This window comes from Bombus vancouverensis, chromosome 2 (assembly GCF_051014615.1).
Source record: "Bombus vancouverensis nearcticus chromosome 2, iyBomVanc1_principal, whole genome shotgun sequence".
Classification (NCBI taxonomy): domain Eukaryota; kingdom Metazoa; phylum Arthropoda; class Insecta; order Hymenoptera; family Apidae; genus Bombus; species Bombus vancouverensis.
Window position 1 is genome coordinate 13,141,792 of NC_134912.1, and position 24,865 is coordinate 13,166,656.

General features: G+C 36.2%; 1 protein-coding gene across 4 annotated transcripts in view; it reads right to left on the reverse strand.

Annotated features, from left to right (window-relative positions):
* Nucleotides 1-24,865, reverse strand: part of rg (A kinase anchor protein rugose) — a 413,962-nt gene that overhangs the window by 173,868 nt on the left and 215,229 nt on the right. The window lies entirely within an intron of this gene.

Below are 24,865 nucleotides of genomic sequence, written 5' to 3' on the forward strand. Positions count from 1 at the left end.
TATTTTTTCGTTTTTTCCAGTTGTTTTCATTTGGCTTTCTTCCTTTCTCTGTTCTTATTTTCATTTTTCCTTCTTGATGAAATGCACTGAAATCATCGAGAAACTTTATCTTCATTGAAGCCGTAATTCGTGTCCACTTCATGAAACTCATATCATGTGTGCTATTACCACCCAGAGAATCAAGATGAGTTGTACCAATATACACGTAACAATAACGGAATATTTTTGTCCTGAAGCATTATGGATCACTCCGAGTTGGAAAAATTAGGCAGCGTTGCGGATGATCGAGAGCCTTTGCGATGGCTGATATGTGAGGGATATTTCTACTTCATTAACTCATCATTCAGCGGGCCAAAAACATACAAAGATTGATTTGCATAATATCACTTGTACAATGAGAATGAATTTATAAAAGTAAGTCATTCGTTTCTTGAGAGTCAAATATTTATCGTATGTTTATGTAATGAAATTAAGAAATTAGTAAAGTGCGGAATTTTATCAACTATATGAGATTGTGCGTGTGACATGAAAACTTTCCAAGATAAAACATCAATTCGTACGCATGGATGTTCGCAGATTTTAAGGAACATAAGAATGTTCCTTAAAATATTTCCTTCGTTCTCTGGGCCGAATTTCCTGCGGCGAAATTTTCCAAGTCGTTAGTCTCGATTCCGAGACTCGACGCGTATGTTGCTCGACCGCATACCGAAACTCCGAGTTTACCCAAAACTTTGCGACTACCTGTGCGCCCGGTGTCCCGTGTAACGTGCCGCTTAATCTTCGAAAATACGACTTCCTCGCATTAGCGTTAATAAGAAAATCTTCTGTTGCAGCCACTTCGCGACAACCATGGTAAATTCTATTATGCGCGATCTTCGTCCCTTCGTACCCATCGTTGCGAAGATTGTACGATTAGCGAGTTAATTTCTTGGCAGATGCATCCTGGTGTTTCTCGAAAACATATGATTTTGTGCAACGCGAAATTTTAACGAGATTTTAGGTCGTGCATGCTTTGCTCTGCGAGATAGAATTTTATCGTTTGCTTTCTGATATTACTCGCCGTGGTTGGTTACTTGGTACGTTGGAGAAGTGAAATGAATGTATGAATTTTTATATCAAAAAATTTAAAACACGGTGAGTTATGTATAAAACATAAACTTTGAAAATGTAAACTACATCTTTTTATACCACAGTATATTTATATTTAGCTAATGAAATTTGCATGTGCATGTAAAACTTGATTTCATTTTCATTTTCAAAAGGGAGAATCATTTTATCGTCGAGAAATTGATTCTAATAAAGTGCAATAAAACAGAAACTTATATTTTATTTAACTCATCAATCTTAAAAAAAAATTATTCGATACTTTTGGTTTATTATTTCCACATAAAGCATCTACCTTCAAAATTACCTTTTCGCAATAGTTCAGTCATCAAGAAATTAACATTCAGTTCAGTTCAACAAACTTAAGTTTGAATCTTTAACTCATTCAATCTTCTTGCAGCCTACTTTATCTTCATCATCATCAATTATATACATTACTCATTGGTAAGGTTCGTCATAATTTCTTTCCGAGCAATCTTACGTTACGTTGATCGAATCCTCTTATCGTATAATTAAAAAACAGTTGGTATTACCAGCATTTGGTATCTCGTGAAATCAAATGAATCGTTCGTGTTCGACCGTCTCACTCTGAAAATTAATTGCTTGTCGACACTCCCGCTAATTTGCAACTTCGCTGCGAAAAGCACAGACTTGCAAACGAGGAGAGGCGTTCGTCGCGGAAGAAGGAACGAATTGAATTAGCATGCCTGTCGGAGAACAACAAGAACCGTACAGGACGGGGGAAGTGGAATTTTGAGCATCGTGGAATTCGTTCCAAGCAGCTGTTCCTCCTTTCGATTCAAATTGATTTTATCGTGACACGAGATACGAAGCTGCAACGTCGTTAAGTCGTGCCAGATAGAGTGCTCTTGTTAACAAATCACGTAGAGAAGTTTCTAATGCGCGATGCTTTGTGCAGTTCCGTTTTATCATAGTGCCAAGATTGTGAATTTCGTATAGAGGAATTGCGTTGATCAATAGCGTTAGTCGAAATCGAATCACCGAAAGCGGAACGATAAATTTATCTGACGTGCTTCGCATCGTGAAATTTGCCATTGCTGCGTAACAAATTCTATATGAAACTTGTTTTAGTGCAAGACTGTGAAATTTTTATGAAGGTACATTCGAAGATTTTAAAAAATGTGTCGCGTTAAACAATTCAAATGTTTTTGATATATACTCTCCTAGTATCAGCGATTAATTAATCCATTTTTCTCCCAAATTAAAGTTTTGATATTCAGCATCGTACGATCGAACGATTCATATATTTATGATTGCGTATTAGAGTTTATACGTGCGATAATTCAAACTTGTTCGGTTTCAATTGTGTAAAAGATTTCGAGTAAAAAATTGCAGTAAAAAATTGCATAGTTGGTCATCACTGGTGTAACGGAATTTGAAGAATGTCGAGCACGACAAATCAGTTGAAAAATCGGAACAGATTGAAAAAGATGGTGACATAGATATGGCATGTGGGGAAACGAATGGGTTTCTCACGATGTCATTGAAGAAAGCTAAGAAAACTCAATGACATTACCAAAAATCTGGCATTGAAGCTGCTGATATTTATGTGTCTTGTTTGTACAATTCCAAGGATATAAATCACATTTTTCTCTTTAACCATTGCTGCTCCTTTTATCCGAAAGACTCTAAGTCTTTCCATTTATCATTCCGATCATAGTCTTCATAACATCGTATGTAATCTTTTAGTGCGATTAAATCATCGTTTCGCACCCTGTTTTCTCTAGCATCTATTAAGAAGCAAAGCTTCGTGGAGAACTAATTATCCATCTCATTTCGTAGATGTCCGTGATTACGGCCAAGAAAAAGCGGAAACAGTTTAGAGGAAGGCGGATGGCATTTAAACACGCGGGAGAATGCAAAGAGGCGGAAATGAGATGCATTAACTTCGGTAAACAGCGGAAATTTATTTACGTTTTATCGACAGTCCAATATAAATGAGAGCATCGAACGGTGCCGCGCTGCAACTATTTTATCCGAGCGAAATTTCTTGCCCAGTTGTATTTATTTCTTTTCCGTCTTTGCCTGGTCGCAAATTATCGGGAAAAGGTTTAATTGTAACGCGCGACTCGTGATACAGCAATGCGGTATTTATCGGACAATTCTTGATGGAATCGTTTCGAATATTTCGGACAATTGTTCCACTTGCTTTCATCCGGATTCTTAATCGTTGCAGTATCGACGCGACACCAATTCTGAACGAACCAGAAGCGAGACTCATTTATACGTGTATAATTTTGACGAGTTTCGCGTTAGGTAAACAGATTTGTTTAAATATCGAATTTGTATTGCAATCCTATTGAGTATTTATGTAATTAAATTTTCATCTTACTATTTGATCACATCATTTACTTATATGTCATATATAACGAATATTAAAGTAGCGAGCTAAAAAGAATATTTTTCATATTGCAGCGATTCTTTCTTTTTCATTTTATAGTAATTGTCCTCCGATTCGTAATAAATTTTTTATTGGAAGAAATGTTTCCATCGTATATGATCGCAGACTCTGATAATTTGATTCAAGTTTTATGGCTCTACTAAATTGTCGTATGATTGATATTGCAATGAATTATTATAAACGATCGTAACCTACATAACAGAGTTTGAAATTCGATCGATAGTTCGAGTGAAAAGTCACCTATTCTGTGATTTATGTCCTCTTTTCTTCGTTTCCTTTGAAATATTTTCGTCTATTAATGATGGAAGAAAACTCCACGGAAAGGAAGAATATCCGATTACGATTCATTTTGGACCATTGTCGAGAGATTTAAGAGAACGAGAGATCCTTCGATGTAAAGACTTAAGGAGTCGGCTCGAATACATCTGACTGCAATGGTACTGAGAAATCCTGATAGCCCTCTTTTCTTTACCAGATATATTTGCTCAACAATAGAGTGGACATTGTGTACGTTGAGCAAATTGTACAGAAAAACAGTTCCATAAAGGGAAAGCGTACGATTTCAAAATTGTTCGTATGTTACCTCAAATGTAAAATTTTCAACAATTTCTTTCCAAGTTTTATACTAAAAATCTCTTTTTACAAAATTATATTAAAAGACTATATAAAGTGTATATAATACTACGTAATTCACTTTTTCTCGACATTTAAAAAGAAACCAAAAAAGTTTCACACTGGACAAGTGAAATTCTGTGTATGTTTGGCACGATTTGGAGTCTTAAATTCTTTCTGTCCATTTTCTTTTCTTTGAGAAACTCTCGCCAGACAACACGTAGCATGTGCACGTGCTTGACTATGCCTTGTCTTGATGGATTTTACTACAAGCTTCTCTGGAACGTAGAGCTTTGTACTGGGCTTACATACCGAGTGCGCAGAGCTAAAAGTATGAAGGAATATAACGTAATACTTTCTTTGCTTTCGGGATACTTAGTCATTATTGTACTAATTCAGGTATATAAATATAATGTTTCAAATGCCTAAATCTTTCTTATTAAATGCATATATTAAAACTTCTATACGCTCTTTTTTTTAGCTTACCACCATTTTTGGATTTAATATACTTTTTGATTTAATATAGTAGCCTCAATGGATTTACTCGAAACAAAAGACTCTCCTTTTTCACATTCGTCGTTTTATAACCCGAAATAGAATTTTAGAGTAATAATTCACAGCTAATACTGGAACTTACTTCCATTTGCAACCATTTTCATGCATTAACACCTCATGTATCGTTGTCTGTTTCACGTATTTTATTAATATAAGTCAGCTGTACTAGTGGAACAAGTATCTATTTTAACTGAACAAAAATATTCCTGATACTTTCAGACAAACTGAATCTCAGATATTAAGCCATTAAGAACTAAGCAGTGAAATAATTTGTAAGAGTTGCAATATTAAAAAGAGTGCAATGAAAAAGTACAATTACATCGAAAAGTGTCTGAAAGTCCTTAACTCGTTTTTGTTTAACCGTACTTCTGTCACTACGTCCATTTAAAAAGACCATTTTTCTCGAAGACACGGAACTAAGTACGAAACAAGACAAAACTTCGTATTTGTCTAAGAAACACGAGTAAAATGGCGAATACCTCGACGATACCATAAAACTGAGAATTTTCACGTATCCCTTGCAATAACTTGTTTACACCAAGTCGACCAAGGGAAGGGTGTATTCGCGAGACGAATAGTAATTAGTTGTGTACTCGTGGAACTCGCGAGACAGCTGGCGAAGAAGCTACTCGTTCAACGAAGGGTCAGAAACAGAATTAGGGGGAGGGGAGAGAAGTATGAGCGTGAATTATAGCGTCGGAAAGACAACAAGGACGTGTAGAATTTCATAATGACGTTTCTCTCGACGACGAGATATCTCTGATTAAATTTGACTTGTTGACAATTCCCATCTCGTGTATCTAGGTATTCTTGGACATTGTGCTTCGAATTTGAAAATGGTATCAATTTGTTGATTGCGTTTCAAAGATATCTGAAGATATAAATTTAACGGATTATTCGTGTATCCAGTGATGTACGCGAATTATATCCATGAATTCATAAAACTGTTCGAGTAATGAATCGTTAATATGTTATTGGATGATCTAGAGCGTAACCATACGTAAAAACACCAATTTATGCAGTACACAGCTATTGTAGCACGATTAAAAAAAATATTCTTCTTTTCGTCTGTATTATTAAACTGCAGATTAATATTTAGAATAAAATCGTTTCTTGCCTTGAATTAAATAATCCATAAATGAACTCGAAAATACAACCTACACATCGTGAATTTAATCCACTCGATGTTCTATCGAAACTCTTTTAAATTTTGAAAACGTTTATTTTATCGAATTGATTGAAAAATAATTGCGTCCGTGAAGAATAATAGAGAGTATAAATTAAAACATATTTCAATTGCACCTGTATCAAAGAAATTTCCCAGATTTTTCCCATAAGAAATCCGTAGTAAAAACACTCGTTGAGGGTTCACAGTCTCCCACATACCTTTCACGTTCAGTATCGGCAAATAAACAGAACAGCCGCTTCAAAGAAAAACTTTCCAACGCGCACGGTTCGAAGCTCGTTTAATTACTAATACTCGTTTAATTACCGATAATTCAATCGAAGTTCAAAACGTCAAACCGCCCACTCTATACCCTACTCACGTTATCTTTTTTGAAAAACTCAATCTTTATTACTTGCAGGAGAAATATAGAAGGCTTTCAGTTTCTAGGAAACGCGTCTTCTCTTAGTCTCGCTCGAAACTTCCTCTCGTTTGAAATTATAGATCACCAGTCCGCAGCAGTTCTTCCTTTGAGGAGAATGTGAAACTTTCCGAAGCGTAATAAAAAGTTGCTCTGGAACGCGTTCTATTTTTGAATTTTTTCCCCCGCTACGCGGAAGAATGTAAATGCTCGCCGAATTTTATGTTCTATTTAGCACAGGCTGATCGTCTGTAAAATTCTTAAGGAACGCTTATGTCTTTTGACTTTTCCAGTTGCCTGGTATATATCGGACGAACAACGTCGTACCAACTTTTTCCATCCACGAGATGTTCGGTGATCAGAGAAGTCCGGAATCCTTTGGATGAGATCCTTTATGACGGTTCTTCGAAATTGTCCGCTTACAGATAATATTACAGGGAGAGTTTGGTAAACCGTTGCTGGAGAGTACCTTCAATCTTTCTTCAAGTGTGAGTCAACTTCTCAAGGTTATTTTAATATTTTTCTTCTTTTTTAACAAAATGCCATTCTTGCGATTTCATTGTTATACGAGTTACATAAAAAACAAACTGATCAGCTGCATTTTTGGAGAATTTCTTAATTTTAGTCTTAAAACACACGATCAGTGTTTAATTCTTCGGAAACCACACGATCAAGCTTTCCAACGGCGCGAAAAGCAGAAATTCTTAAGGATGAAAAGTCGCTGAATCTATTTAAGCCTGGGACCAATCCGAAAGATTTGGAAAACGTGCACGCGTACATTTGCATGTCGGGACCGTGTGTCATATAAATGGAACACACTTTTCAATCTCTATCCCTTTCATATCTCGCCCATGAAAAGCCCGAAGAAAGCTTGTGTCAGGAACAGCGGATATTTCATCTTCGTGGCCGCGTTTACGTGTACGTAAACGGATTGCATATATTTTCGTGATTCCCTTTTTTCGACGCGACAAAATCTGTCGTCGCAGGCGAATGCTGAATGCCAATATCGTAACACCGTTCAGGAAATATTAATGGATATCGATGTACAATCATCGTAGGGGTTTATCGTTTTTTGAAATTAAGTCACTGAGATTTTCAGATAGTAAAAGTTAAATATTTGACGTATTTGGATTTTGGTAGTAAGATTTCCCATGTATCTGATAGATTAACTATCGTAATCTCTACGTAGTACATTGCCCTCCTTAGTTAGAACGTTCTATTCGGAATTTTAAAATTGAAGGAAAAAATCTATTGACAGAAAGGAAAAAACCAATGACGCTTTTAAAAAATAAATAATAGGTAATTTCACTTTAAAAACTTCACTTTACTTCAATTAAGCTATATGTCTTATGGACCAGGAAATACCAGGAAAAACGCGAAGAAAACAGATAAAGAAACGATAGAAAGACGATGGAACGTGGCAGGGTATTCTTGATTTACTCGAGGCTCTTGTTGCAGGTGTAGAAAGTCGAGGAAGACGAACAAACAGGTTAACTCAGGAGCATAGGATTTTCTATAGAAGCGAGAGTAGATGGCGCGTGATACGAATGCACGTTATAGTCGGGCTACCTATTGTTCCACGTTTTCTTTGACCCTTCGCTTTTACGCTTCTTTTTTTCTCTTTTACTAAAAGAATGCTGTCTGTGACGTTGATATCAACGACGACCTTAGATGCGATCGAACTCGGACATTATCCGATTTTTAGAGGCGTGTTCGATCCTCTGCTTCCGATCCTTTTTCATGCCGCAATGCGCCCATTTCGCTATCCTGCGACATGTAATGCGAGTTTACGTTCTAAGTATTGAATTTCTGAAGCTTTGGTTTTTCGTTTAATTTTTTATTCGTATATACAATATGTTAGGTTTTTAAGTGGAATAATTTATAAATGAGGAAAACGCGTCGTAGCTATCGATTGAAAGAGAAAGAAAGGTATAGGTTTCGCATTCAAATGGACAGAAGCTCATTTCTATGGGCGTTAGTTGACTGTAAATTTATAACACGTTTAAAAAGATACTTGATTTTTAATTGCTGTTGGTTTACTCAAATTACTGAAGAATTCAACTGCTTCCTTATTGCAACTACCCCCTCAATTATTCAGACGTTTATTGACTACGTCTCTTAAAAGTGTTATTTTACCACTAACTCGTAATTCATTCTATAATTTGAAGTATTCAATCTTCCAAAATTCTCAATGTCTTATTATAGTGTCTCGACTTATTTGCCAGCTCAAAAAATTCCAAATTTTTATGAACTTTGTCAAATGGATGATAAATTGGTTCCTAAACAGATATTTCTCTCGTCTAGCAAATGCTCGACGAGTATACTCGACGTATTACGAGCTGCCGCACGCTGTGCCGTTAAAGTCTAAGTGTACCTCTCTTTCTCCATTTTCAAGAGATACCCTGAATCGGCATGGCAACCCGAAGGCGATGCTATCACGACAGCTGTGTTGCCTCTGTTCGCGTATGTGAGCGACACAATACCACAGGAAACTCTTGAGTAGCGTCGACACCATTCTGGCTACTTATCCTTTCTTCTTATGTGGAACGTAGCTTGGAGGTCTGAAGACCGTGTCTCGACGAATCATAATGGGAAACACGAACATTCGTCGAAGAAGGAGGAAGGCAAAGAGAGAAATACTTTGTCCACGGAGGTTGAATTCAATTGGAAGCTTGTCGGTAATAACTTTTCCATCCTCGAGATTAGGAATTGGACGATGTTATGGGAGAAAGAAAAGCTTGCTTCGAAATCGCTTTCTTTCCAAGTATTAAATGTGATTAGAGTGTAAGTGCAGTAAGGAGGAAGATTCAAGGTTATTTGAATGTCTTGGATATAGTGCGGAGAGCGGAATATCCGTATAATACGGTAAATAGATTTTTACTATGTAAATTTGATCTCTTGGGTATTTCCGTTATTCCTTTGGAAAAACGAATTGGATCTTGTCTTGAATTTTGTTCAAATACTGGTTACTTTGGTCCTGTCTGTTCTTACTGGCAAAGCTCTCTTCATATACATATTATTATAATTAATCGGAGCTTCAAGATAAGCTTAATAAAATGGTTCATTTTAGATACTAAACTCAAAAGTTTAAGAAAACGAGTAATTTTATTGACATTATCAATAGTTCCAAGAATAGATATTTTTCTACTTCTTAAAATTATCATCAACTGATCGAAGATTCTCCCCTAAACGATGAAGACAACGCCGATTATCCTGTGGTTTTAATCAGCTAACCCAAATTTCTGTTGTCGTAAGAATCAGTACCGATAAACTTCGAATCTCTCGCAAAATTATTGTCACATTCAACGTTGACGTGATGCCGCATTAACCACATTAAGGTAGTTAAAGCTCGATGCAACGCAGCATAGAGTTGCTAACAAGTGTTAATGAGACCGCGGATAAACATTGAAATTACTTTAGATCGAAATTGTGCTAGAAGTCGATCGAATGTCGTTACCTGGTATTCAAAGTTCCCTCAAGAAGTTGGAACAATTCCCTCTCCGTCATCCTTTCCGCAACCCCTAATCTAGTGCGGTGAAAATCTACGCGGAGAAGGAAACTATTACCATTATCCGCTTATTTTCACTTCTCTTAACTCTGTAAGTTTCTCATCTTACGCAGGTTCATCGCTCTTCGGTTCGATTCAGCCAATGCAAAAGACAACGATTCCTCTTGGTCCAATAGCTAAAAGAGAAATTTCACCTTTGCCTCGTGATTTTGTGCTTCTCATCGACTTCCTGTCGATTCTTTGCGAGCAAAAATTTACACGAACGGTTTTATCGGTTCGCGGGGATTCCACCTCATCTTTATCACCGATATGCGGGAGCAAGAAATTTCCATCTCCCCCCCCCCCCTCCCTCCCCCGGCCAGAAACAGCTCTGTGTCTTGGATACTAATAGCAAATCAAATTCTAGTTACGTAGTTAGTTCTTCTTAAGGAAAATCGTTTTACGAGAAGACGGATTTTTCTTTGTTAGAATTTTTGCGATAAAAGTGACGAATTGTTATTTTCTTCGTTCAATTCAATTTCAGCTCAACTTTTTGTTTCTTCGAATTAACTCAGTAACGGCCAATGCAACATTTCATCTGCAATTTTTTTCCATCAGTTTATATTACGAAATTTTGCTATTTATAATTTTATAACCCTAACGTAGTGAGTATAGAAGAGAATTCCAAGGATTGGCGTAATATTTCTTACGTCGTTATCTTTGCTACTTAGATTTTACGACGCCGCCCTTATTTTTACCATTCGCACGTCCTATCTTTCACAACCATCCGAGCAGATGCAATATATCCACACGATATACACGATGCACTGAATTATGAGAGCCACAGACGTAGGCAGCAACAGCAGCGTACACGAGTCACCGAGCAAAAATCAAGATCTAGAGTCGTCAGTTGAGAATCGTGGCAAGTTCCACGGGCCGCAGCCGGTGTACTGTTGGCTTTTCGTGGTTTATCATGTGGGAAATATGGTAACGCGTTTATCGCGGCTCGGTGTACGCACTGCAGAGCCCGGTTACCGCAGTGGTATAAATCGAGTTAGGCAGCAAGTGCGCGCGCGCGCGCACCCTACGAAAGCGCATTTCATTAAGCGTATCTATTTCCTCGCTCTGGTGAGGATTAATGCACTTACAATGCTGGCTAAACCATCCCGTTCCAACGGAAACGCACGATTCGCTCGAAAATTTCGCTTTGAAATTGGCCAAAATACATCGGGTAAATAATTTAATCGCGTTACTGTGGAAAATTATGGATGGAAAGAATTGGTTTGAAATATCGAGTTTTTGATGAAACAAATTTGTGGCTTCGATGCTTTCAACCTCCTTCTTTTTACATTTATGCTAAAATGGTAAAAATTGTCTTCACGTATGAATGTGGGAAACGTAATTTACGTAGATCAGTTTTTTAAAATTTAATAAGAATAAAAGATATTCATTAAGAAATATTCGAGCACATATACATGTAATTAATTTAATTCAAAAATGCTTCAAGAATATTGAAAATGTTATTGCGAGATCGATTTTCAATCAACGAAGGGTATACATGGTCCCAATTTCTCATGCGATGAAGAAAGAGTAAACATAAGGAATATATTTTTTTAAAGAATATATATTTTTAAAGCAAATAAACGTAGCTACCTACATACCAAACTGCCAATATTATTCCAAAGAAAAAACGCTTCCTCTAAACTCACAAATACCTTTCCTACTATTTCATTTACATTGCTCGTTTCTATCTATGATCTATCGTTTCTATGTATCATCGTTGCAAAAAGCTACCGTGATACCAAACGAAGAAAGAACCGATAAAAGTACAATCTATACATGTCTATCTGGAGCGAGGAAGTGTTCAACTCACGAAATTACTCTACATCGCGTGGAGCTTAATTCAAACGACAGAGTACAATTCCTTGTATCGAACAATTGTTCGAGCTTCCATTCAGCGTTCTTTCGATTACGTTGTCGGCGCTATACCAGAAACTTAAAAATATGGAATGTACGTTCACGGTGCGATAAGCAGCAATTCGTTTCAATGCCGTGAAAATTCCACTTTGTCGGATCGTGCTGCTTATTTTTTTGCAACTTTTCATGTATCGCTGCGCGGAAGTGGCGCGAAAGGACATAATTGTACGGCAGAAAGGAGGTTAACTGGCTCTCTCCGTTGTCGTGTATGCGCCGCCGTTGTTTCGCTCCTTCTCTTCCTGTTTCCGTGCCACTGCAGATCCACTTAAAAATCTAGCATAGGCACTGGATTAGCGAATTGTATTGTTTTAAGCGTTGATTCGTGTCACTCGTTTCTGGCAAGATGGAATTATATTTAATGGCTTGATAATAGCACGAGCAGTTCGAGCCTTCAGGCCGAATGTGTTTTCGATATTTTGAACGTTGAAATAATTGCAAGACGCATTATAACAAATTGAAAGTGAGAATGGATAATTTTAAAACGGAATGAATATGCAAAAAAATTTTTAACTGCAGAAATTCCGGTTTTTGATCCATCTTCTATGTAGAAATTTCGACATTATGTGAAGCGTTTGTTCAGAATGATCCATTAAATAGTAGCAACCTGGAAAATGGAAAATTTTTTAATCAACGATTAGAGGGAAGTAAAGGGACGACGATCTGAAAGTTTAATCGACGACTAATGCATCTTTACTGCTTGAAAGTGTATGATTCAATGTCAGTATATAAACAGTTCTGTTGTTCTTTACAATCGATTCGCAACTGATAAATCAACGAACAGAAAATACCCTCGTGGAAGCAGCCAGATATCACCGTGCTATGCTCATTATCTTGTTCACGAACACTTTATACGTCTCTCCCCTGGATGCTTTGTAAAACACATTTTAATAGGGAACGAACTTTTCCCTTGGCGCACATTCACAAGGACCGTACACCGTTTCCTTCCGTTCGATTGCAAGCTACGTAAATTCTGCGTGTATAGGACTTAGTTTTTCGTAAACAAGAGAATATTGCTCAGAGAAGGAAGATTTTACGAGCTCAAGGGGTTTCTTAACAGGATCTAGAATTTAATCAATTTGTAATTCTATATGTATTTCTACACAGGCTCGTGAAAACATTCGAGATTTTAAATTTATGAGATATTTTCCTGGATATCTAAAAGTAAAAACCAACTCTGTATCTTTATCAAGAATAGCTTACTACTGCTGTATTTTTCATTTATACTTACGTTGAATAAATTTTGCGAAGAAAAATTTCTTTGATTTATCTTTTTTTATGTTTCGATCATTCACATACTACAACTACACTCATAATAATGAGTGTGCTACTATAAAATGGTAAATCTCCGTACACTACTATACCGACGATAAATTATGACAACATGATAAATATTTCTCAAGAAGAAATAATTACCCGAAAAGAATCGTCATGTGTTCAAGAAATTAGATTAAAACAGAGGCTTTTAATTTGAAGCAAACTATTAAAGTAGAAAAGAGCGAAATTCGAGTTGGGAAACGAACTCCCCATTATGGGGAATGGAGAAATAAGTTAACCATCTCCGATCTGCCAATAGAAGACTGAACGATCCGTCTTAGCCCTTCTTTTAACAGAGCCTGCCAGCTGCGCTTTCAACATCTACCGGTAAATGTATGTACATAGAGATACACAGCCTGCTTTTTTATCCAACCCTTGAAACCTTTCCCCGTCGAGAAGTTTCCGACGCGGCCGCAAGCTGCTGCCAATGGATGAGTAAGGGTGCTAGCAAGTCGTTCCATCCCAGAATAATACTTACTATATTTTGAGAAATATTGACATGAATGTAGGAAATATTTTATTTACTATCTGTGTTCTTCTTCTTTTTCTTTCAAGTTTAGAAGAAGCGATGTTTTTCAATATCGAAGTTTTATGAAATATAGGAAATGTTCGAAGACTTTTCAGGAAGAATGTAAATGCTCCAAGTCTCAAAAGTGGCAAATATTACTCCCCGTATCGCGAATGTTAAGATGATCAACTATCCTAAAAAATAACCTTTCTTTTCGTATGACGCACATGACGCATAACCAATTTCATATAAACCTATTAATCTAAAGATTACTCTAGCGACATCAACTTGCATTGTCCATAGCAATCGCTTTAATCGGGCGTGTTCTATTCGAAACTATCTCTCAACGTTATTACCTAGGAACGCCGTGAACGGCCGATAAGGCAACCAGACACAATAATCGGTGAACTTTGGACGCGGATGGACTAACCAAGGCGCGCTTAACGACAGTAATTGCATAGCTCGCGCAAATTGTAAACTCTGAACGGCGTGCGGAGTAGTTCGCGACGGAGATTTTCAAGCGGCTACCGAAATATATGCAAACCACCACTGCCACGAGGATCCGACCCCTTCTATTCTCTATAACCTCCACCTTTGTGTCACGACGATGCACAAGTTACCAGTTATATTGTACAGAATTTCAAATGGGACCCGATGCGACAAATAAACTTGCGCCATCCTACGCCTATCTAGCTAGTTGTAACTTCCAAGATTTTCTTCTATGAGGTCGTAAAATTCCACACAGAACCCACGATACAGCTCGGCACATTAACGCAATATTTACGAACAGAGTTTCTTCCGAGTCTTTAGAATTGGTTCTGGTTTCTTCCTGGAAAAAAGATGCTTGTTTTTCACATACCTTTGTTCGTGGATTTGAATTGGTTTATTTTACTCGAAAGTTCTGGAACGAAGGAAATGGAGGATTTGAGTATTTGTGAGAGTTGTGTTGTAGCTGGTTTATGGAAAATATGGATAAGGCTTCAGTAAGTATCTCAGAATTTTTATTTTAGAACAATAACTAGATGTAGACTTAAACGGTCCGATTTGGAAGTTTTGAGAAGAATGTAATTTTTTTTCTATCGCCTTAAATTATCGAAATATAATGTACAATACACTTAATGTTATGTTATGTTAATAGTGCGATAAAGCACTAGTGCAAAACAATAATGTATCGTTTCAGTCGAAGTATTATTTATACATTCACCTTAATTTTGTAAACAAGACGATACGAATGCAGTATAAACTTTTATCAATATTGAACCGGAATAAACAAACGAAGAATAAATTACATTTTGTTCATAATTTCCTGTGCGTCGTTATATAATACGGTAGAAAAGTAATTACATGTTTGAAAAACAAATACATTATCCATCCAAGTGTTTATCTTTGCAATTTGTATTCGACATATTTGAAATTCACCTTGTGTTTCAATTTTTAAACTTCGAGCATAATTACACAGATCAAGTAGTGTTTATCAAGCGAAAATTATTTTTACGTTAATGCCACATACAGTTAAATATTTCAGAAGAAATACAGCACAAGGGAAGGCAGGAAATGCGAGCATGTTTCCAACGATGTAACCTTTATTCACGTTAAATGTTCATATTCATCGAAGAAGAAATAACGAGACTGCAATTGATAATTTGATGCTGTTTTTATAAAAATCGACATATGTCTGCATTCCATCTAACGTCAAGTAATAAGATTAATTATAAATCGATAGAAACTTTTCGGAAAACGCTGATATTATCGTGTACATTTAATTAGAAAAGAAAAGAATTGGAAGCGTTCGCAGGGAAATGATTGAACGAGTTGCATCGATTTAACGAGACTCCAACCTTTATATTTTTAATTAAATTCTGGTTGGGAAGCGGGTCTTATAATCGCTTTTTATATATTCAGGTTAATCGGTACGAGATAATTCGATCTGAAATTTGCGTGAAATTTATATTGTAATATCATACCGATTGTTCTCTTATAAAATGAAATAAATCGTTTTTGTCTCTTGGAAAAGATTGCTTACAAACTAGTATTCTTCATTGATAAGACAGTAGATTTCAATCTGAACGGTATTTACAGATATTAAAAATTATATAATTTTATTCAAAATGTTTTTAACTCCTTCGAATAACTTCACTAATGAAATTTTACGACCTCTCGACGCAAATAATATATACGTGAATGTTTACAACTGTCCGAACTCTTTCGTAAGTCTGTGTACGTACGTCCAGAATTCAAACTTACTAAATGTATCAACCAAAAATGGAGGACAGTGCCACGGCGCGAATTACGTTCTCTGCTACATTCTGTTGCTACATGGGACAGGTTTACGCGCAGCGAAACAACATGGAAGTTTCGAGCTCGGTTTACCCTCATTCATCATAAAGCTGGTCCATATCAGAAGATAAATCACGACAAGAACAAAGGTTAAGATTTTAGACGCGACTCATGAAGGAACTGTGGCTTTTCATCGACAAAGGCGTGCAGATGAAGGAAACTGGCGTACGTCTCCGTGGTACGCTTCGAGCAACGACGCCGAAAGAAGGCGTGAAGAAATCTACGAAACGAAAATCTTACGTTGGCCGCTATCTCGCTCGTGCTTTTGTGCCGGAACTTTACAAGACGGAGTTTTAATATCGCGCCTCGCGACTCTCGAGGAAAAGGCTAGCCCCTACATTTGCTTTTCCACTTATAACTCAACATTATGACTTTTCTTTCGCGTAGTCGCCAAGCATCCAGCGAAATTACAGTCGCTTCCATTCCGTTTTATCGTGAGAGGATATTTTGTTTGCGGTGTTAAATCTTTAAGATCCTCTGTCGAGTCATGATGATCGTATTTTACCTTGGATGAATTAGGTTGATGGTGTTTCGAAAACTCGTTGAAACTAGTTGTATTGTTAAGTATATTTTGATAAAATATTCGATATAGAATGCATTTAATAATACTCAGATTCGATCGGAAATATGTTTAGCGCGTCAAAGGGAATTTATTAAATATCTTTGAAATATAACATATATAAAACATCTGTTTATACAAACTGAAAATATCAAGTTATATATTATCTACCTGTATATGAATCTAAATGAGAATATTGTGAAAAAAAACGTGCTCCAACCTCATTCGTTCGAAAAAAATTACGTATGCTACAAAGATGAGAAAGAAATATAGAAATCTATAAAACAAAATATAATCCCACAATCATGTCGAGCATTAGTGATAATTAATAATACCGATGAAATTTCGTAGTTCAGAATTTCAAATGAAAACTACTGGAGCATGACGAAACGTTCTTAAAATCCACGTACTCAAATACACCACTGATGACGTATTTGGTCTCAATGAAGAACTCCCGATTACGTCACTACTGAAACCACGTTACTGAATGCATTAAGTAATGAAAATGTACTTCGAAGTAGTATAAGTTCAGTAGGCAGTCCGGTGATCACGTGCCTTTGCAGTCAACTGCTTGGTGAAAGAGTATCACAAGCAGAACCAGTAGTTACGGAACGACTTTAGTCAGACTCAGTAGCCGACCTTTAATTAGATTCCGCCCAGCCATTTGACTGGTACAACGCTATTTACCATTTCTGTTACGTTGTTTTTAATTATACAGTACCTAACTCTTTCGCGTGAAAATTTATTTGTTAAATTACTTTTTATTATCTTCTTATGTTAATTATTTTGGTATAAAGGAAATTTTTAGAAAATGATCATCACAAGGTATCCTAATCTTCCTTTTTTTTTGTATAGAAAATGAGGTATTGTAAAATTATTTTAATTTGTTATTAAACCGAAATATAAGCTAAAAATCAAAAGAATAATATCCGAAGTTTTCCAAAATCGAGTAAATTCACCAACTTATTCCAGTACAAAATTGTAGGCAAATTACTCTCTTGACTATATCATGACAACAAACGTACACAAAAATTCGCTTACTCGATCCAAATATTGCATGGAGCTAATAACAGCTACCTAACGCAACGCCATCGAAGTCGGATAAATTCAATCTGATTCCACGCGATACTATCACTGCAAAAATTACGACTTTTCCGTACCATGTGGTTCTGGTATTCTGCCAACTGGGATTTTTGATATTCCCCTTAAAATTCAGTGAAACGAGCTATAAAAAAGAGCGCGCTGTCAGTTGCGCCGCTGAAGCAATGACAATACGGTGGTCTTGCGGACCTCGCCAGTTCGCAATTCGCACTATCCCGAAGTTCTAAAATCGGTTGCTGGGATGAATAAAGGGCGGTATAGCGACAAAAACTTCAAAACGAAAACAGGCTGGTGTAATTCGAGGCACGTATTGCTGTACAGGCATAGAGAAAGGGTCGCGGCAAAACGAGGTCGTGAAACGCTTTTTTCCCCCCTTGCAACTCTTTCAAGGGACGCGAGGCGGCGTCACGTGCTATGTCACATCCGGTTCCCGTCGAATTGCAGTGGAGCACAGTTGAGCGAACTAAAAGACGCTCGCCTTGAAAACGGAACTCGCGTGTTACATACACCGCGGACTATTCCTCGAAGAACTTCCAGTGTATATATTTCTATTTCACCTCTCTATTTCGAATATTATGGATAACACATAATAATTTATTGCGAGCTTTGACAAGTGATGTTGAATAAAATAAGCTAAAAATCAATCTTCCATTTGATACGATAAAAAAAGTCGATAGACGCCTTTTTGGCGTTCAAATGGATCAACGATTCTCAATATCAACGACAATTCGCAACACACCCTCTATATGTATGAAAAAGCCTTCCTTTGTCTTTCGTACTCCTATCAGGATATTTTTCAAACAGATTACATGCCCCATCCTTTATCTAAGCTCGAATATGATCAACAGATGAATTTTCCAATGGAGCTGGAATTTTTTTATCAGTGACTCGTACTTTTTCTTTCTTCTCTCTCTCTCTCTCTCTCTCTCTCTCTCTTATTGTAATTTCTGCCTCATTTATTGTTAGAATCACAGTACCACATTTTTCGTTCTTTCGTCTTTTTTTCTTTTATTCATTAGATGTGAGAAATTTAATTGAAAAGGATGTGAACATTGGTTGAATTTCTTTTTTAATCTTCTGCGAGTGTTAATTTGAGATGTTGCAAAATCCCGTTTGTCCAAATTCGTGCGAAGAAAAATTGCCGTGTTAGCTGGTCTCGTTGACTGATACGGTTTTAGTGGCGATTTCGTTTTACGAGCGATGCGATCCTCGATACTGAAATTTATAGTTCGGGACGAACTCGCTGGGTGATCGGAACGAATTCGGGATTTACGATCGGTCTCGAAGGAAATGCACCGATTATTCTTTGTTCCGCAGACTGGACTGGAGACCGGAATCTTTCGTTTAAAAGTTATAAACTTCGCATAATTAACAATTCTGTGTCTAGATATGCATATAGCGCTGCTTCAATCTGAGACTTCACATTTTGTAAATAGAAAATCCACGGACTTAATCTGGAATTTATATAAATAATTTTTAACTGAATTTCAGCTACTTGTTATGAACGAGCTGTTAAAGAATTACTGATGAAGCGTTTCATCTTTGGACAACTTCTAATTTTTAATCTTTGAAACTTTTTGACAGTATCTATCGTTCGTGGATAAAATAATTGAAAAGACACTGTCCATCTCCGTATTAGTCAGTCGGATGTTAATCCTTCAGCAGTCGAATATGGAAATATGTACCAAATCATAAATTTTCATAACGGAGATACTGAAACTGCGGCTCGAATAATCGAATAACTACAGTAACACTGATTTATTGAGCTAACTTGGCTTCCATTCAGTCCAGATAATTAATGTCCTAACTGTATTTCGTTATTGAGACACAATGTCGTTTATGTCCCTCGTGCTGTTACGGCAAAATTGTCACTTTCTATCGATGGTCTGCTCGTAAATATTTGACTTACGGTATTAAAATTTATTTTCTTCGTTGATAACAATTTACATCTGTGAAAACAAATGTAAAAATGTATGATATTGCAGTTATTAAAAACACATTCATTCACAATTATAACCTTTTGATAATTTTTAGTCCATCTGTATATTGTACAATAATTGAAATTCTTTCAAACTTGCATCACCTAAATAACAGTAATTTTTTCACAAAATTAGTAAAAAATTTTCAGCATTTTTTATATAAAAATTTCACGAATAAAAGATTCCGCGTTTTTGTTCATTCCGTATCAACAAAAATAGGTCATAAAAGAAGATCGATGAACATGCACATCATCACTCCTTATTAATCGTTCTTCTAACGCTTCCAACGTTTATCCGCCAAAGCCGCGAATTCATCTTCATTCCGCTTCAATCAAGAGCACACCGGATTTCATTCCGCGAGAATCGTCCTGATCTTTGCTCTCACATCTAGCACCAAGAATTTGCGTGCGTAAATATGCGCGTTCGTTTACACGGAAAATATTCTACGCGCTGGAAATTCGCGTTGAGGCAGTAGAGTTACTTCAACAGAAATTGCGATCAGAAGTTATCCACTTCGCAGTAGATAGAGAAATTCTTCAGTGTAATTTATCTCGCGACGATGTTTCAGAAGAATTCGTTTCACTTTGTGAGGAAGCAATAAAATTATAGGACGGTTTAATAAAATATTGTATGGTTTTATATCGTAGAATAAAAAAGCTTGAGCGAATAATCAGTTGAAACGTAATAAGTACTGTCGCGATATTTTTTGCAATTGCCGTTGAAAAGCTTCTCGATAGATTCCTATCTCTATGGCTATTGATTCCGATATACAAGTAATGAGTTCTAATACCTACGTTCAAACTTGGATCTGATATTGGAAAATTGCTTCACTGAAGATACTATTGACATACTGCTGATAAAATTGCTAATAAATCGAAGATTATATCGATATCCTTCACGAAGATGCAACTCCTACAATCGGTTTCTTTTTCTTGTATCATTTCCATTCTATTAGCAATATTATTAATAACATAATAACAAATATAATAATGATAAGATTTTAATGATATTATTAATAACAATAACAAATATTTCAATAAAAATATTTTAATTCGATAAAAACTTTAATGGTAAATTCATTGCAATAAAAAATTGTCAAACTTATTATCATGCAACCATTATTTAAATATAATTATACACAAAAAAGAACTTGTAAAATTACGCCCTTCCAACGGGGACGATTTTAATGATGTAAGAGATATTGCAAACGAATGTTCGATCTCGAACAATAGCAATCTATGTCGAGCTCGCCATTAAAAGAGTATCAACTCGAGAAACGATGAAGAAAATAAAATTGTGAACACGACATTAACTTGCCTGCTTCTTCGCCTAACGAGAGGATCGTCCTTTCATTCAAGGGTCGTCTTCTTCGTTTGAAACTTTGTCCGATCGTTCCAGGAACAGAAAAATAATACACTCAACCGAAGTAAGCAATCCTTCTTAATTGCGAAGGAACGTACTGGACAAACTTTTCCAGATCTCGTAAACTTTTAATCATTTATATTACATATATAAAAGTACATTTTACGAATTGTAAACGAATCAAAAATATGATAACAAAAATAGGATAGAAACTCGTAAGGGAGTTTAAGATCCGTGTCTAGTTAGTTTTCCAGTTGGAAAAATCGTTATGTTTGGAAGCAAAGCATTCTCATGGCTCGCCTCGATTAACGAATATTAATCAGAGTTGAAGAATGTACATGACCGTGGCTCAAGCGGCGCGTCTTTATCGCCTATCAATGGAAATTTATCGTGAAATTATCAAAAATATTAATTGCTTTACATTGATAACGGAGTACCTCCGTATTTATTTTTAATGATACAAAGAACCACGGCAAAATTTGAGCGTGTATTCACGTCGAACGTAAAATTTTATGCATTCTTTTTTTACATTTTCAATGTAATAAACAAAATATTTGGTGATGAGAGTATATTTTCTCTATTACACAAATTGATTGATAAAAACACAGGCAAAATATCTCTGTCAAATATAATATGAGATCTATTCATGAATACGAAAGTGTCGATTTCTCGGAATTATACTCGCTAATGAGATAGTGTTGATCGTATTGTGGCTGAAGTTTCTATGCGAAAAAGTGAAAAAAAAAAGAAAAAAATAAAACCCGGGCTAACGTAATAGTAATCCGAGTTTAAGGAGGAAAACGATATTTAATCGACTAACATCAGTCGTTCGATAACATTCACGTCGATCGCGATGGTTGGAGTTTGTACTTTCCCTTTCTACGCGAGTTATTCTTCTTTCAGCAAGCGCCGTGACTATTAGTTAATAGTATATGGTCGACGTATATTTGCTGCGATCAAGATTGTTAGCACTTGTCACTGGTAATTTTTTACCACACGGTGGGAAAATTAAAATCCACTATGATAATATTTGAGATTTGAGAATTCACGAGTTAAAACCTCGAGTCAAAAACAAAAAACAAATTCTCCACTGTTTTCAAAATTCAGTTTTTTTAAAATAACATGAGTATCATAATCCGTTCTTCCAAAAATTATTTTAATAGTTTTGAATTGATTGATATACTTTTGTAATTTTATATTGTAACTACTTTAGGTTGCAATAACGTGTTCCAGTAAGGTTTCCAACGTTTACAATATGAGAAATACAGTTTAATTCAGTTCAGTAGGCGTTTCTTCTCTAAATAATGCTCGTTGTTAGGTTCAACTGGCTGTAAAGATAAGCAAAGGAACGTAAGCAGTTTTCACGAAAGAATCGACAGTTTCATACTTTAGGAGGAAAGTTTTTCCATTATGGACTTATAATCTTCGGCTTCATTGGTGTAGTAAGCGAAGAGCGACTTGCAAGAACTATAACTAGACGCTAAATCCTAATCTTTCCTACTTATCAAAGTAGCGAGCATCTACGCCAGGAAGGTCGAGAAATTTGCTTTGAAACTACTTAGTCAAGTCGCTTCGCGTGAATCGGTCCTTTGACTATCGATCGTTTCTCAACACTTTTTCGACTACAGAATTGAATTAGACGTTACGAAATGGCAAATAGAATATTTAAATTAAAAACGGCGATAAAGTTCCAATAAATATAATATACAATAAAAAAGTTATTACGAGAAAAAGATCGTTTCTTCCATAAAAAAAAGTGTTATATTCAAAGTTCCATACAAAATAACCTCTGAGACCCCTAACCATAAAAATTCGCGAAGAATCAGACATTTCAACCACAACGAAGCCTTCCACGAGCAACCAAGCGTCGCTGGTAACTCGAAAGAAGAATTTATGCTGGGACCATTCATCGAACCGTCGAGTAAGACGTTATAGCTATCGTCTCCTTTGGCTCGGAACGATGGGACGACAGAAAAGAGATCAAACGATCGGGAACTTTCGAAGCGAATGCTATTAAGCGCACCCGGCGCGGATTACGTGATCTCTGTAGCTATCGATGTGCTAAGAATTTTCCTCTCTCGTAGTTCACCTGACATTTGTCTTCACAGATGTAAACAATGTTCCTTGGTTCTTAAAAATCTCTTACAGATAGAACGAAATTTAATGCTTAATCGTATGTCAGTATCAGTGAAATTCGGAATATAAAGCAGGAGAATGTGAAAGAGATAAAATATGAATTATGCAGAGTTTCTTAATCGTTATTGGTTCAGGTATGATGTATGAAGCTATTGTTTAGACATTTTGGGAATTTTCAATTTCTGTATCTTAAGGAAGATTTCAATAGGAACCTGTTACTCATATCTTATTTCAAGTATTTTCGGTCTTGATCTAATACGTATGTTACTGTTAATTAATTTTTATTTAGATATTTTGATAGCCGAAAGTGTGAAAATTTCGTCGTACCTTTGAAAATTTGTTACCGTGATTCGAAAATATTTACAGGTCATTTATTGTCAATTTTGTATAATCCACCAAATCACTCGATGCAATTTATATGATTCTATTAATCGGAATTGAGTGACATTTGGAGTGATGTAGAAAAATATGTTATTTTCATTTGAAACAGGTTACTGTACACCTTTTAAATAATATACATCGCACACGTACATCTATGAAACAACCACTTTATAAATACCAAAATATATCAATTCTCGATACACCTCCTACACTTGCCAAGCCGGTAAAAAAGACTGTAGCAGCCGATTGTCTCGCTGATTTACGTTCCTTTCGTATTACGACAGATAAAATGGCCGGAACGAACACTAGCAACCAGAAGTAACAGATATAATCAATATCGACACAACCACCGGATCAGCTTCTCGGGAACAGTATCGAAACAACGGTTCTTTCCAGGCAATCAAATCTGTCGAAGCAACCGCCGTTTTTTCATCCCCGTTCCCTCGATCGCCAAGACTCTGTTTTCCACTTGATTCTCCACCGCCCTTCGCTCTATTTATCCAAAGAGCGTGCACGGTTCAGCGAAAGGTCCGAACATTTTGCTATTTTCTGCACCCTACGCCGGTCTTCCGCTTCGTCTAAAGGCTGCACGCCTTTTGTACGACGACCGTAGATCGGATAAACTCATCCAACATCGCCCCTCTCGCTATGTCAGTGTCTTGTGTCTGTGTATGTGTGAAAATATGGCGAACTTCCATCCCTGTGGCAGACGTTCGTGAAATTGTTGCACCTAACCACAGCAAATTCTAGCCTTGTTGCAGAGGCACCTGACAAAGGGACGTTTTTCATCGAACTTCGCTTTAAACTAGGCAACCATATTTTGAAGATTGAAAAAGGAGCTTGTGATTTTAGTAACTATCGGCGATTAATAGATTGTGGATGTTAATGCAAATTCACATTCTTCTCTAAATCGAAATTTGTTTAACTCTCCAAGTATTATAAAAGATTTATTATAGATGTCGTTCAATTAATTCATGGTAGATTAATGATGATGTTGGATTTTTTGATAGCGATTACAATGATATTGTTTGGTTCTAATCTAGTAACGAGATTTGGCGTAAGCGTAATAAGATCACTTCAATTACCTTTATCATCAATAGATTGAAACTATCTTTTCCATTATAAGTGCCGTAATTTCGAAGATCGTAGCTAGTCAATTAATACGTTTTAGTAAAAATAAAATCATTAAAAATAGGTACGTCAGTTTAAAGCGATCGCAAAAGTTGTTCACAAACCTGTAACATTTAAGCAGTTTTTATCGTTCGTACATACTCGGAATTTGTAAAATACATAGATCATAAATAACCAGGAGTTTTCATCATTTCCAGATATTTTTTGAAGTATCATATACGTTAAATCTGTGACAACGTCCGATGAATTGCGAATGGTTGATGAATACAAGTGTTTTAAATAAATTTACGTACACGTCCTTGTGTATAAAATAT